Source organism: Macrotis lagotis, chromosome 2, assembly GCF_037893015.1.
Source record: "Macrotis lagotis isolate mMagLag1 chromosome 2, bilby.v1.9.chrom.fasta, whole genome shotgun sequence".
In the NCBI taxonomy this organism is placed as follows: domain Eukaryota; kingdom Metazoa; phylum Chordata; class Mammalia; order Peramelemorphia; family Peramelidae; genus Macrotis; species Macrotis lagotis.
The window spans coordinates 334276940-334288045 of NC_133659.1; positions in this window are offsets into that span (position 1 = coordinate 334276940).

Consider the following 11106-nt stretch of genomic DNA (forward strand, 5'->3'; position numbering starts at 1 on the left):
AAATGAAATATGAAATCCTTGGGTTGGGACTTTTATATGCAAATAAAGTATAAGCTCTTTGGGGGCAGGGACTATGTCATTTTTGTAACTGTATGCCCCAGATCTAGCTCTGACTTGGCCTGTAGTAAATATAAACTTCCTAAAGGCAAGAACTATGTCATTCTTGTCTTTATATACCTTGCATCTGGCACATCATGAATGGTAATGAATTCTTGGAATGCCATAATAAGTAGATTAGAGGAAAGGCAAAAGAAAGCTCCCTGGGCAGAGCAAAGGAATGAATGGGGAATTTTTCCTGGAGAAGTAGTAGGTGAGTTAGGCTATAAGGGGGGTAGAACTCAACAGCTAAAGAGGGAGAGTGGAAGGTTTCTTGGAGCTATGTCTGAGTCTTTAATGGAGGCTTCAGGGAGAAGTGCTAGAAGCAGTCAAAAGGTTGTATGAGACCAAAGTGGTGTGAGAAGATCATGGATATGGAATCAGAAGAGCTGAGTTCAAGTGCTAGCTGAGTGACCCTGGGCCAGTCACTTCATTTTTCCAATCTTCACTGTCTTCCTATATAAAGTGAGGACTCGAGACCAGATGACTTCTAAGGACCATTTCGGTTATGTGATTCCATGATTCTGTTCCACATGCTGCCATGGACAACTCCTCACAGACCTCATTGATGCTGCCTACCCCAGGCAAGTGATTTGCTGCAGGGACCCTGGGAAGCTTGGATGAGCATCAGAGGAAGTGAGCCGGAGGGGAAAATCCTGTGCTTGCACTCCCCAGCAAGGCTGTGCAGACAACTGGGCCCCAGATGAGAAGAGTTCCTCACAGAGCCCAGTTGTTCTGGGCCTTGCTGGCTGATTTCTGGCTGGCTTATAAGCACAGAGCTCCTGTATTTGTGAGCATTTGTCAGCAAAGCTGGGAAAGGAACCAGTCAGAATCACTGGCATGGCAGATTTCCGAGGCTGGTTTGTAGAGGAACGATCATGCTGCTTCCTACTGGGTCCAGTCCCCAGAGACCACAGTGTAACATCAAATGAATTTGTTGCCTGTCCAGGGGTCAAGACCAGGGGACTTGGTTGGGAAAGTGTTGCAAACAGTGACCATAGGAGGAAGGGAAGAAGGGTGGGGCATGGTCAGAAACCTAAGAGATAGGAAGGAATGAAGCACAATTTGGTAGAGAAGGGTGGATCCTAAAACCCCAATCTCAAACAGGAGCACAAGTCCATCTAGAGCTCATGGGTATTTGTAACAAGTCAGTTCCTTAGGTCCTCTTCAGATTTTGAAAGGGTAAGGCAATGTGGCTCAGTGAACTTGGCATTAGGAAGACTTGGTGGGTGACCCTGGATAAGTCATTTAATCTCTTTGAGACTCCCTCCTCTGTAAATCAATAGGGTTGAAATAAAAGGTCTCTGAAGACCTTTACACTCTAGAGATATCAGCTATGTAAGACCTTTGTTAAATCACTTAAAATTCTTAGGCCTCATTTTCCTTATCTGTGAAATGAGATTAGGGCAGTTAGATGGTGCAGTAAAGTCCTGGAGTCAGGATAGGAGTTCGAATCTGCTCTCAGACACCTGACACTAACTAGCTGTGTGTCCTTGGGCAAGTCACTCAACCCTGATTGTTTCACATCCAGGACCAGTTCTTCCTATCTGGCCACTGGACCCAGATGGCTCTGGAGGAGAAAGTGAGGCTGGTGACTTAGCACAGCCCCCCCTCTCAAATCCAATTCACAGGCTTTGTCATGGCGTCACCTCCCTGAAGTCATGATCCTCTTCCAGAACTCAGGACAAAAAAACAACAAAATGAGATTAGGCTTGAGACCCCTTTCAGCTTTAAATGGCAACCTTAATTTCCTCATTTGTAAAATGGGGATTATAAGAGGACTCCCCTCACAGAGTTGAGAGGATAAGATGATGTTACATAAGATTTGCTTTGTAAATCTTAAAATGCTATAGACATTATACTCTTATTATTAATATGGTTTATTATCTGTTTAATTATAATGACCCAGCTTAGTTCTAAAGAAAAGATGAGAAAACATGCTTCTTCTCCTTCATGGCAAAGGTGGGGGTCTACAGGTGTGGAATACTATACCTTCTTTTGAGACACAATTGATATGTTGATTAGCTTTGTTAGACTTTTATTTTTTTCTTGGTAGGAGGAAGGGAAGGAATCTACTTGGAAATAAAGGTGATATAAAAGCAAAATATATTCATTAAAAATTTAGAAAAAAACCAGCAAACCCAAACCATCATGAGCGCTAGCAAACTGCAGCCCTTTCAGAACCTCAGTTTCCACATCTATAAGCTGGGTGGACGGGCTGTGATGCCTCCAGTCCCGCTCTCCCTGGGCTGCTTGGAGGCTCGCCCTGTATAGTTAGTGGTTTGCCAGCTGTAGAACCCTCTAGCCATGATTATCTGCCATCATTATTTGAGAGCGGGTCAATCCCTCGCTCATCTCGGCGCTCCCCAGCAAGGCTAGGATAAGGGGCTGGCCACCTTCCAGTCCCTAGGCTCTCCAGCTCCTAGCGGAGGGCAAGCCTGGCTGACTGGGCATGGCCACAATAAGTAAGGGATGATCGATGAAGAAAGAGGATCCTTTTTTCTAGCTCCCACTGGGGCTGGGGGGGGGGGGGTGGAGGGAGCCACGGGGATATTTATCGTTGGTCCCTCACAATGATAGATGACGGCACATGTCTCAGGGAGATATGGATAATCTGTTTCATGCTGTTCCTGCGATCCTCCGGGGGGCCATCTGTCTCAGCGCCCTGATACCATGGTGATAGACATCGGCAGAATAAACGCCTGGAGAAGCGTGGGGGGGGGCATCGCCCGGCCTAGCTCTGCCTGTCTGGGAGGCTCCAGAGGCCCCCACCCACAGGAGGATGAATACACACATCTAGGACACCAAGGAGCTGGGAAAGGTCCAGAGGGGGATAACCAGGAAAGAGAGGGATCATGGTGGGCAGGCCTTGGGCGGGCAGGGGGGGTGGCTTTGGGTAGGGGATCTCTTCTAGTATCTGAAAGGCTGCTGCCCGACCCCAGAAGGCATAACCCAGAATAACGGGGCCTTCAAATTCCCAGTGATGGAGGCTTCATATAGCCCAACAAAGATGGTTTGGTAGAATTTTATGGAACCTGAGAACCTGGAGGTTAGAGGTGTGAGCGAACCATGGAACAGCAAATGTAGTCAGCATTTATTAAACACTTCTTATATACCAAACATTGTACTAATAATAACAATGAAAAAGGAAGAATCCCCCGGTACAATAGTTCACAAAGTATGATCTCAGGGCACCTAGCCTCCTCCCCGGACCATTTCAGAGTCTTCAAGGTCAAAAACAGTTTCATAATTATACTAAAGCATTATTTACCTACTGAAATACGCCCTGCCCTTTTCCAACCACATATCTGTGTGAAGCCAGATTTTCTTCCTATATTTTAACCAAAACAACAGAACGCACCAGATTGAATGGAGAAACAGAGAGAAGAATCCAGCTGTCCCCCATTAAACTACACATTACAGAAATTTGCAAAAATATGGAAAACAATGCCACGCTTCTCACTGATTTTTTTGTTTTGGAAAAGTCATTTTTAAAATAAAAATGCTATTTATGTTAATATGCAAGAGGTTTAGTGATATTTTATGAAATAAATATTTTGCTTATTTTATTATTTTAGCATTTCATATTATATATATTATTTTATATTTTAATTGTTTTCCCTTCTATTATGAATACCTTTATTCAGTTTCTAATGCAAAAAAAAAAATTGAATGGAAATAACCTAAAACAAAAACTCTTTGGGTCCTTTCTAATTTCAGAGGTCTGTCTCCCAAGACTAGGAGGGAACCCTGTCCTGGCCCAGCCCTATATCTGAGAGACAAGGATCAAAGGATGCCCCAGGACACCCAAGGCCCAAGGTCAGTGCTCTTCCCTCAGTTCCACAAGGCCATGAACATCCTGAGGGGAGCCTCATCTGCCTTAGCTGCTCAAGGCTTGGAGCATCACTGGCACCTGGGTTTTATCTGAGTATGGCAAAGGATCTGGGACAGGTCCCCAGGGAGGTTCTTCACTCTCTAATCTTTTTGGATTTGAAGACATCCTATGGAGCTGTTTGCTGAGACCCTCAGGCCCAGGGTTGTCTTCCCCAACAGAGGATGGTCTTGTGCACATTGGAATATTGCCCCTGTCTCCAAAAATATTCTGACCCCTCATTCCTGTTCTTTAATTTTTTTTAGGTGTTTTTGGGGGGGGGTTTTTTTGCAAGGCAATGGGGTTAAGTGACTTGCCCAAGGCCACACAGCTAGGTAATTATTTAAGTGTCTGAGGTCAGATTTGAACGCAGGTACTCCTGACTCCAGGGCCGATGCTCTATCCACTGAGCCACCTAGCCACCTCTCTCTGTCCCTTTTCTAAGGGTCCCCTCCCAGCTCTTACTATCCCTGTTCTAAGGACCTCCCAAGCTACCCTTTTCCCTATTCTAAGGCCTCCCCCCAGCTCTCTTGTTCTAAGACCCCCTCCCAGCTCTCTCTGTCTCTGTTCTAAGGCCTCCCTCCCAGTTCTTATTTCTTCTTCTAAGACCCCCTCCCAGCTCACTGTCCCTGTTTGAAGTCCCCTCATGGCTCCTGTTCTCCCAGTTCTAAGGTGCCCTGACACCCTGTAAAACCTAAGATTATCAGGACACTAAAGTGTCTCCAGGCTGATTTCAGCTCATTCCCAACTCTCACTATCATCAAAAGGCTCAATCCCCTAATGGGCAAGCCATGTCCTTCATCCAAGGGAAGCAGCTGATTGACTTGTGTCTGACCTTATCATTCTTCCTTGGCCTTCTCTCTAGAGACTCATTAAAGAGGCTGAGAGGCCGGGGCGGGGGGGGGGGAGGCCCCAGTAGAAAGAAGCCTGGAGAGCCCCTCCTGAGTAGACTTTATTTCTTTTAAACCATCCTAGATTCCCTGAATCAAAAGCCCTTAAGTCTTGTAAGTAAATGGCTGAAGGTAAAAAGGAAAGCAAAGACCATTACCAGTGGACCTCTGTGATTTCCTCATCTACCTCCAAGTTCTCTGATTTCCATTTTCTGAGCCTCATCTGAGCCTCAGCTATGACCCCTGCTCCATTCTGAACTGAAAGAGCTCCAAGGATCATCCAGATCCTATCCTTTCTTCCAATCATAATGACTGATTTTGAGCTAAAAGAGACCTCCAAAAGTCACATCAGTTTTTGATGTGATTATCACAGTCCAAGCTCTCCAGTTCATAGATTATAGAAATGGAAATAATTGAAACCAATTTTCTAACTTCATAAAGAAACTGAGGCACAAAAGTAGAGAATGGCTTGCCCAGTGACACAACTAGTAAGTAGGAGAGACAAGATTTAAATGCTCACTCCCAAGTCCAGCATTTTACTCTTGGTTAATTACATATTTTTGTTTTGAGTTATAATGTGTATGTGTGATTGGTCCAATTAAAGAAAAGAAAGCCCCAGATGGGGGCTCAAGAGCTCTGCTTGCTTGCCCCAGGAGCAGTTTTCAGTTGAGGAAGCCTCAGTTGCAGAACATCAACTCACATTTATGTAACTATATAAGATTTACAATAAAATGTGGATAACAATTCAAGGATACTCACCCTAGAAGAGACACTGGGGATTAACCAGTCCAAAGCTCCTCTTTGCTGGATAAAGAAATAACTGAAGGTCATGGATCCCAGTCCTCAAGGTATCTCTAAGCTATGAGAGGGCAGCTAGGTAGAATAGTGGATATATGCCATTCCTGGAGTCAGGAGGACCTGAGTTTAAATGCAGCCTCAGACACGTACTAGCTGTGTGATCTTGGGCAAGTCACTTCACCCTGACTGCCTTGCATGCAGGGTCATTTCCAGTCATTCTGATTCCTATCTGGCCACAGGACCCAGATGACTCTGGAGGAGAAAGTGAGATTGGTGATTTAGCACAGCTCTGCCCCCCCCCCCAAATCCAATTCATGTGCTTATCATGGCATCACCTCCCTGATGCCATGGTCTTCTTCAAGAATGAAGGACACAGGGGCAGCTAGGTGACGCGGTGGATAGAGCACTGGCCCTGGAATCTTAAGTACCTGGGTTCAAATCTGGTCTCAGACACACATAATAATTACCTAGTCATGTGGCCTTGGGCAAGCCACTTAACCCCATTGCCTTGCAAAAAAAAAAAAAAGGAATGAGGGACACATCAAGATGGGGCATTTGAACAGATGATGTTATCAAGACTTGAGTCCACAAAGTCTTGAGGGTCCAGCTTGAAGGGGAAGGTTCATTTCCAACTGTGGGGAGAAAGGGAGAGAGCTTGTTAGATTTTCCTGAGGAGGTGGTCTTTGGAAAGGAGACAGAGAAGATTTTCCTAGAGACTGGATTTAAGTTGAGTTTGGTGTGTCTGAAAGGAACCCAGAATGTCCCAGAACCCTTTTTCTTTTCTGAGGTCAATAAGTATCTCTTCACTTCTCTGTAGGGAGTTTTGCCCTTTTTATAGACAGAGTAGGGAAGGAATTTCCCTGGGGTCAATCAAGTGATTTACCTAAGGTAAAGAGAGAAGGAATGAAGGGATCACATAATGAGGAAACACTGGAAATCTCCAAATAGCTGAGGCAAGATAAGAGAGACATTGACCAACTGAAGTGAATTTGAGGTTCCAAACAAAAAGGAGCCTGGAATTTGAAGATGGATCATGGAGTCACTTTTGAGAACTGAAGAAATCCCAGGTGGGGGAGCTGTGTGGTACAGTGAATAGAGCATTAACCCTGGAGTCAAGTTCAAATTGGGCCCCAGACACTTGGTAGCTGTGTGACCCTAGGTAAGTCACTTAATCTCAATTGCCCTCAAAAAAGAGGCAATAGAGGAAGTGCCAAGAAACCATAAGTGGGTGAAAATTGTCATTTTCTTAGAAGGGAACGTTTTGGCTAATGATATTAACTAGAGACCCAAACTCAGGAAAGAAGAATTTATCCCATGGCTTGTGAATACTTGGAAAAGATGGAGTTGGTTCCTCAAGTGTGGCGGAGGAGAGATGGCTGAATCTGAAGAGTACGTGGATAACTTCTGTGACCCTGAGTGGGTCACCTAGCCTCTGTGGTCTTCACTTCCTCCTCCGGCCAGGGAGGGGGTTGATTGAATGACCTTCAAGGCAAGGATTCAAAGGTCCTGTGACTTGGTCATGCTGCCACCATCTCATTTCCTCTTCTGCTCACATTACTAAAGAAAGGGAACACTATAGGTTTAGTTCCACCCAAGGAGTCAGAAGCCTTTTTCTTGATTCCCCCTGAATAGGATTGAAAAATAATGACTGGTGCAGCAGATAAAGCACTGGTCCTGGAGTCAGCAGTACCTGGGTTCAAATCCAGCCTCAGACACTTAATAATGACCTAGCTGTGTGGCCTTGGGCAAGCCACTTAACCCCATTTGCCTTGCAAAAACCTAAAAAAAAATGATTACCTAGCTGTGTGACCTTGGGCAAGCCACTTAACCCCATTTGCCTTGAGAATAAAAACCTAAAAAAAAAAAATAATGGCTGGATGAAAATAGGGGAGAGGTGTAGTGGGTCATCAGCAACAGCACTTTCCCTGTGATGAGGACTCAAGCCTACCTGCAATGGTCTCTAATGGTGGGTCTCTCCCACCATAATGGAGCTCTCTCCTAGTACACATTTCAGTCAACTCGGTTGAAGACATACTTATATCTGCAGTTGACTCAAAGCCAGAATGGGTCAATACAATGTACAAAAATCCTCATATTTATAGAGAATTTAAGATTTGCATAGTATTTTCCCAATATTAGGAGCAGTTAGTCGGCTCAGTGGATAGAGCACCCAACTTGGAGTCAGGAAGACCTGAGTTCAAATTTGGACACAGCTACTTACTAACTACAGGATCTTGGGCAACTTACTTAACCCTATTTGCCTCAGGTTTAGATATGTCAAATGAACTGCAGAAGAAAATGGCAGACATTCCAGGATCTCTGCCAAGGAAACCCCAGCATAGTCCTCAGGGACTCAAGATCAGCCACAATTCAACAATTACCAACATTATCTCATTTGGTTCTCACAAAAATGCTGACAGAAAGGTGCTATTATTATGCCCATTTTACAGTTGAGGAAACTGAGGCAAGAAAAAGTTAAGTGACTTGGGATGATTCATGGTCACACTGTTAGAAAGTGTTGGGAATATTCAAATGGTTCCTCATATAGGAAGCAGAATTCAAACTCAGGTCTTCTTAGCTCTGAGTTCAGGGTTCTGCTTGCTATTGTCACTACCAAAAGACCCACCAAGACTTATCTTTAAAGGAACGAGTGGAACAGGTTGGTGGCATAGTGAGAGCACCAGCCCTGGAGTCAAGAGGAACTGAGTTCAAATCTGTCCTCAGACAAATATGGCCTAACTGTGTGACCCTGGGCAAGTCACTTAATCCCATTGCCTGAAATAAATAATTAAAAAAATCTAAAAAGGAGCAAGTGGAAAGCTTTGGTTCAAAAAAAACCCTGCCCAAATGCCAGACAGGGGGAGATCTGATTTGATGGAAGTTCAAATGAAAAAGAGCTGGGGATCTGAAATGACCATAATCTCAAGTCAACAAGGATCTGGACCAACCTGTTACTGATAGAAGTCCTGTCTAGGTCTTCCGGAAGGAAAGAATCCCACCGCACACCTCCCACAACTCCACGGTTTCAAAGGGTCTTGGGGATGGGCATGGTGGCAATAGAGGGAGAAAGTCCAGGATGGAAAGGAATCTGGACACCAAGTCACGGGAAGCACGCCCGAAAGAGTTGGGAAAGAGAAGCTGCCCTTGGCCTTTGAATGAGAAGGGGCCTTGGTCAGCTTGGCCCCAACTAAGAAGAGTTAATGCGAGACTCATCTCAAGGTGTGATGGGAGAATTCCTCACTGGATCCTCAGAAGGAGGATGGATGACCAACCCACCTGTTAGGTTAGGGATAGTGAGGGGGGAACTTCTGTGCTCATTGGAAGGGGTGTTCAATGGATCCCACCCTAATTCAGTCCATTTGCACTTCTTTCTCCACCTCCAGTCTCTTGTTTCTCCAATCTCTCCCTAGATCTACCCATCTGTCCCACCAAACAGCTCAAGTTTTGTGTGGCTTTGAACATATCAACCCTCCTCCCTTCACCAGGACCCACCTCCAATGCTCCGCTTGTGAAGCTGGGAATGGGGAGGAAGCTAAGAGGGCAAGAAGGGGACCAACAGGGCTGCCCCCCCAAAAAAGGAAAAGAAAAAGTCACTGCATTCTTTAGAAACAGATGTGAACTCGAGGAATGGCCAAACCGGAAGGCTTTGAAAGTTTGGGACTGAGTGCATTATTTATATTTTTCAAAACTAGAACAGCTTTCAAGGAAATGTATATATACATAAAAAAGCTATAAGCGACAAACTTGCGAGAATTGCAAGAGTTTCTAACACAGTCATCTTTGATGTATGAAAATGCCTATTTTATTTGATGTTAAGTCTAGAATTTTTTAGAAAGAATGTAAGTTTCAGGGGCAGTTAGGTGGCAAAATAGATAGAGCTGGTGGGTTGTGGAGTCGGGAGGACCTGAGTTCAAATCCGACCTCAGACACTTAATAATGACCTAGCCGTGCGACCTTGGGCAAGTCACTTAACCCCATTCATTGCCTTGCAAAAACCAAAAAGAAAAAAAAAACAAAAACAAAAACAGAAGAATGTAAGTTTCCAGAGATTTGGAAGCGACATTTTGCTTGCCTCATTCATGCTCCTTTTGTGCACCAGAAGCCCTGGTGGTGGCTGTCCACACCACCCCATTTAGCTCAATGTGCAGCAGTTTGATCTGGGACCATGGACAACCTCTTCCCTACCATCTCCTTTCTTCGTCTACGGGTGTGTGTGGGGGGTGAGTCCTCCTTGTCCTCTCTTCCTCAGAGCTTAGATATTTCTATCTTCTATAGGTACACAGTTGCATCACACGGGGCTTAAGGAATGACAAGGAAGCACCCCTCTAGACTCCAGGTCCCCGGCACTAGGCTCCTCCATTCCACCCTCCAAGCAGCTGACACCAAACAGACATCTCAGTCCAAGAGTCTGAGAAAGGGAGCTTCTGATAGAGGCCAACACAGCTGGCCTAGGGCTGTCCTGGGATGCTGATAGCCACCATCTCTGCCCCTCCACTCTCCTTTTAAGCTTCTTTGAGAAAAGTCAGTACAGGCCTAGAACTCTGGGAGATATGGAGGGGCCACTGAGAAGAAGGAATCTGACATTCCTTCTCCCACTGACTCTACCTGTGCCCCCCTCTGGCCTGGAGCTTTTGATGTTGGTACAGGAATGAAAGGTCCTGTCCTCATGATTGCAGGAGAGTGGGGCTCTGAGGGGGACACCCCTCTTTGGCTCTCTGTGTGAGAGGCAGGAAGACCCTTCCCGGGAGAAGGGTTCTATGTCCTCTGCCCTAGAGCTTTCTGAAGATAACAGGGAAGGACTCAGAAGGGGTTGTCAGGGACTTGATGACCTATCGGCATCAATGGGCCACCACATAACCCTTTATTCTCAGTGACTAAGATCCCCGGCCTCCTGAAGCATAGCAAGGGTCTTCCCTCACCACACAGACACGAACACACACACGAACACAACAGGACTTGGCTTGATCTCTTGTCCTCTCTCCTTTCGACACACACCCTAGCTTAGAGGAAGTTCTAAGACCTCCAAGCTGCAGCCTCAGGGAGGGTGAGATGTGGGTGCCCTCCTTAGGGTTACTGGCAACAGCTGCTGCCTCCTGTTCCCAGAACCAGGCTGCTCAGCCTCCCTCAGTGGTGATGAAGACCAAGGTTCCAGGGCCCAGCAAGGGAGCCCTCTCATCACCTCTGGGAGATCAGGGTCCTCTCCACAGTGGCAGCAGAGAGAATTTACAAGGGTGCTTTTGTAGCACCCATTCCCCGGCCTGTGGATCCAGCAGGGGTGTCCTCGTCTCCTGGGACCAGGAGGTGGGGGTTCTGCTTTGTCTCAGGGGAGGCAGATCCCATGGCCTGGGTTCCTCTTGGAGCTGCTTGGTGTCATCCTGAGAGGGCCTGGTGAAGGCCAGATTGACAAACCTGGAGGAGATGGGGCTCATGGGACAGTCACTGAATGAATGA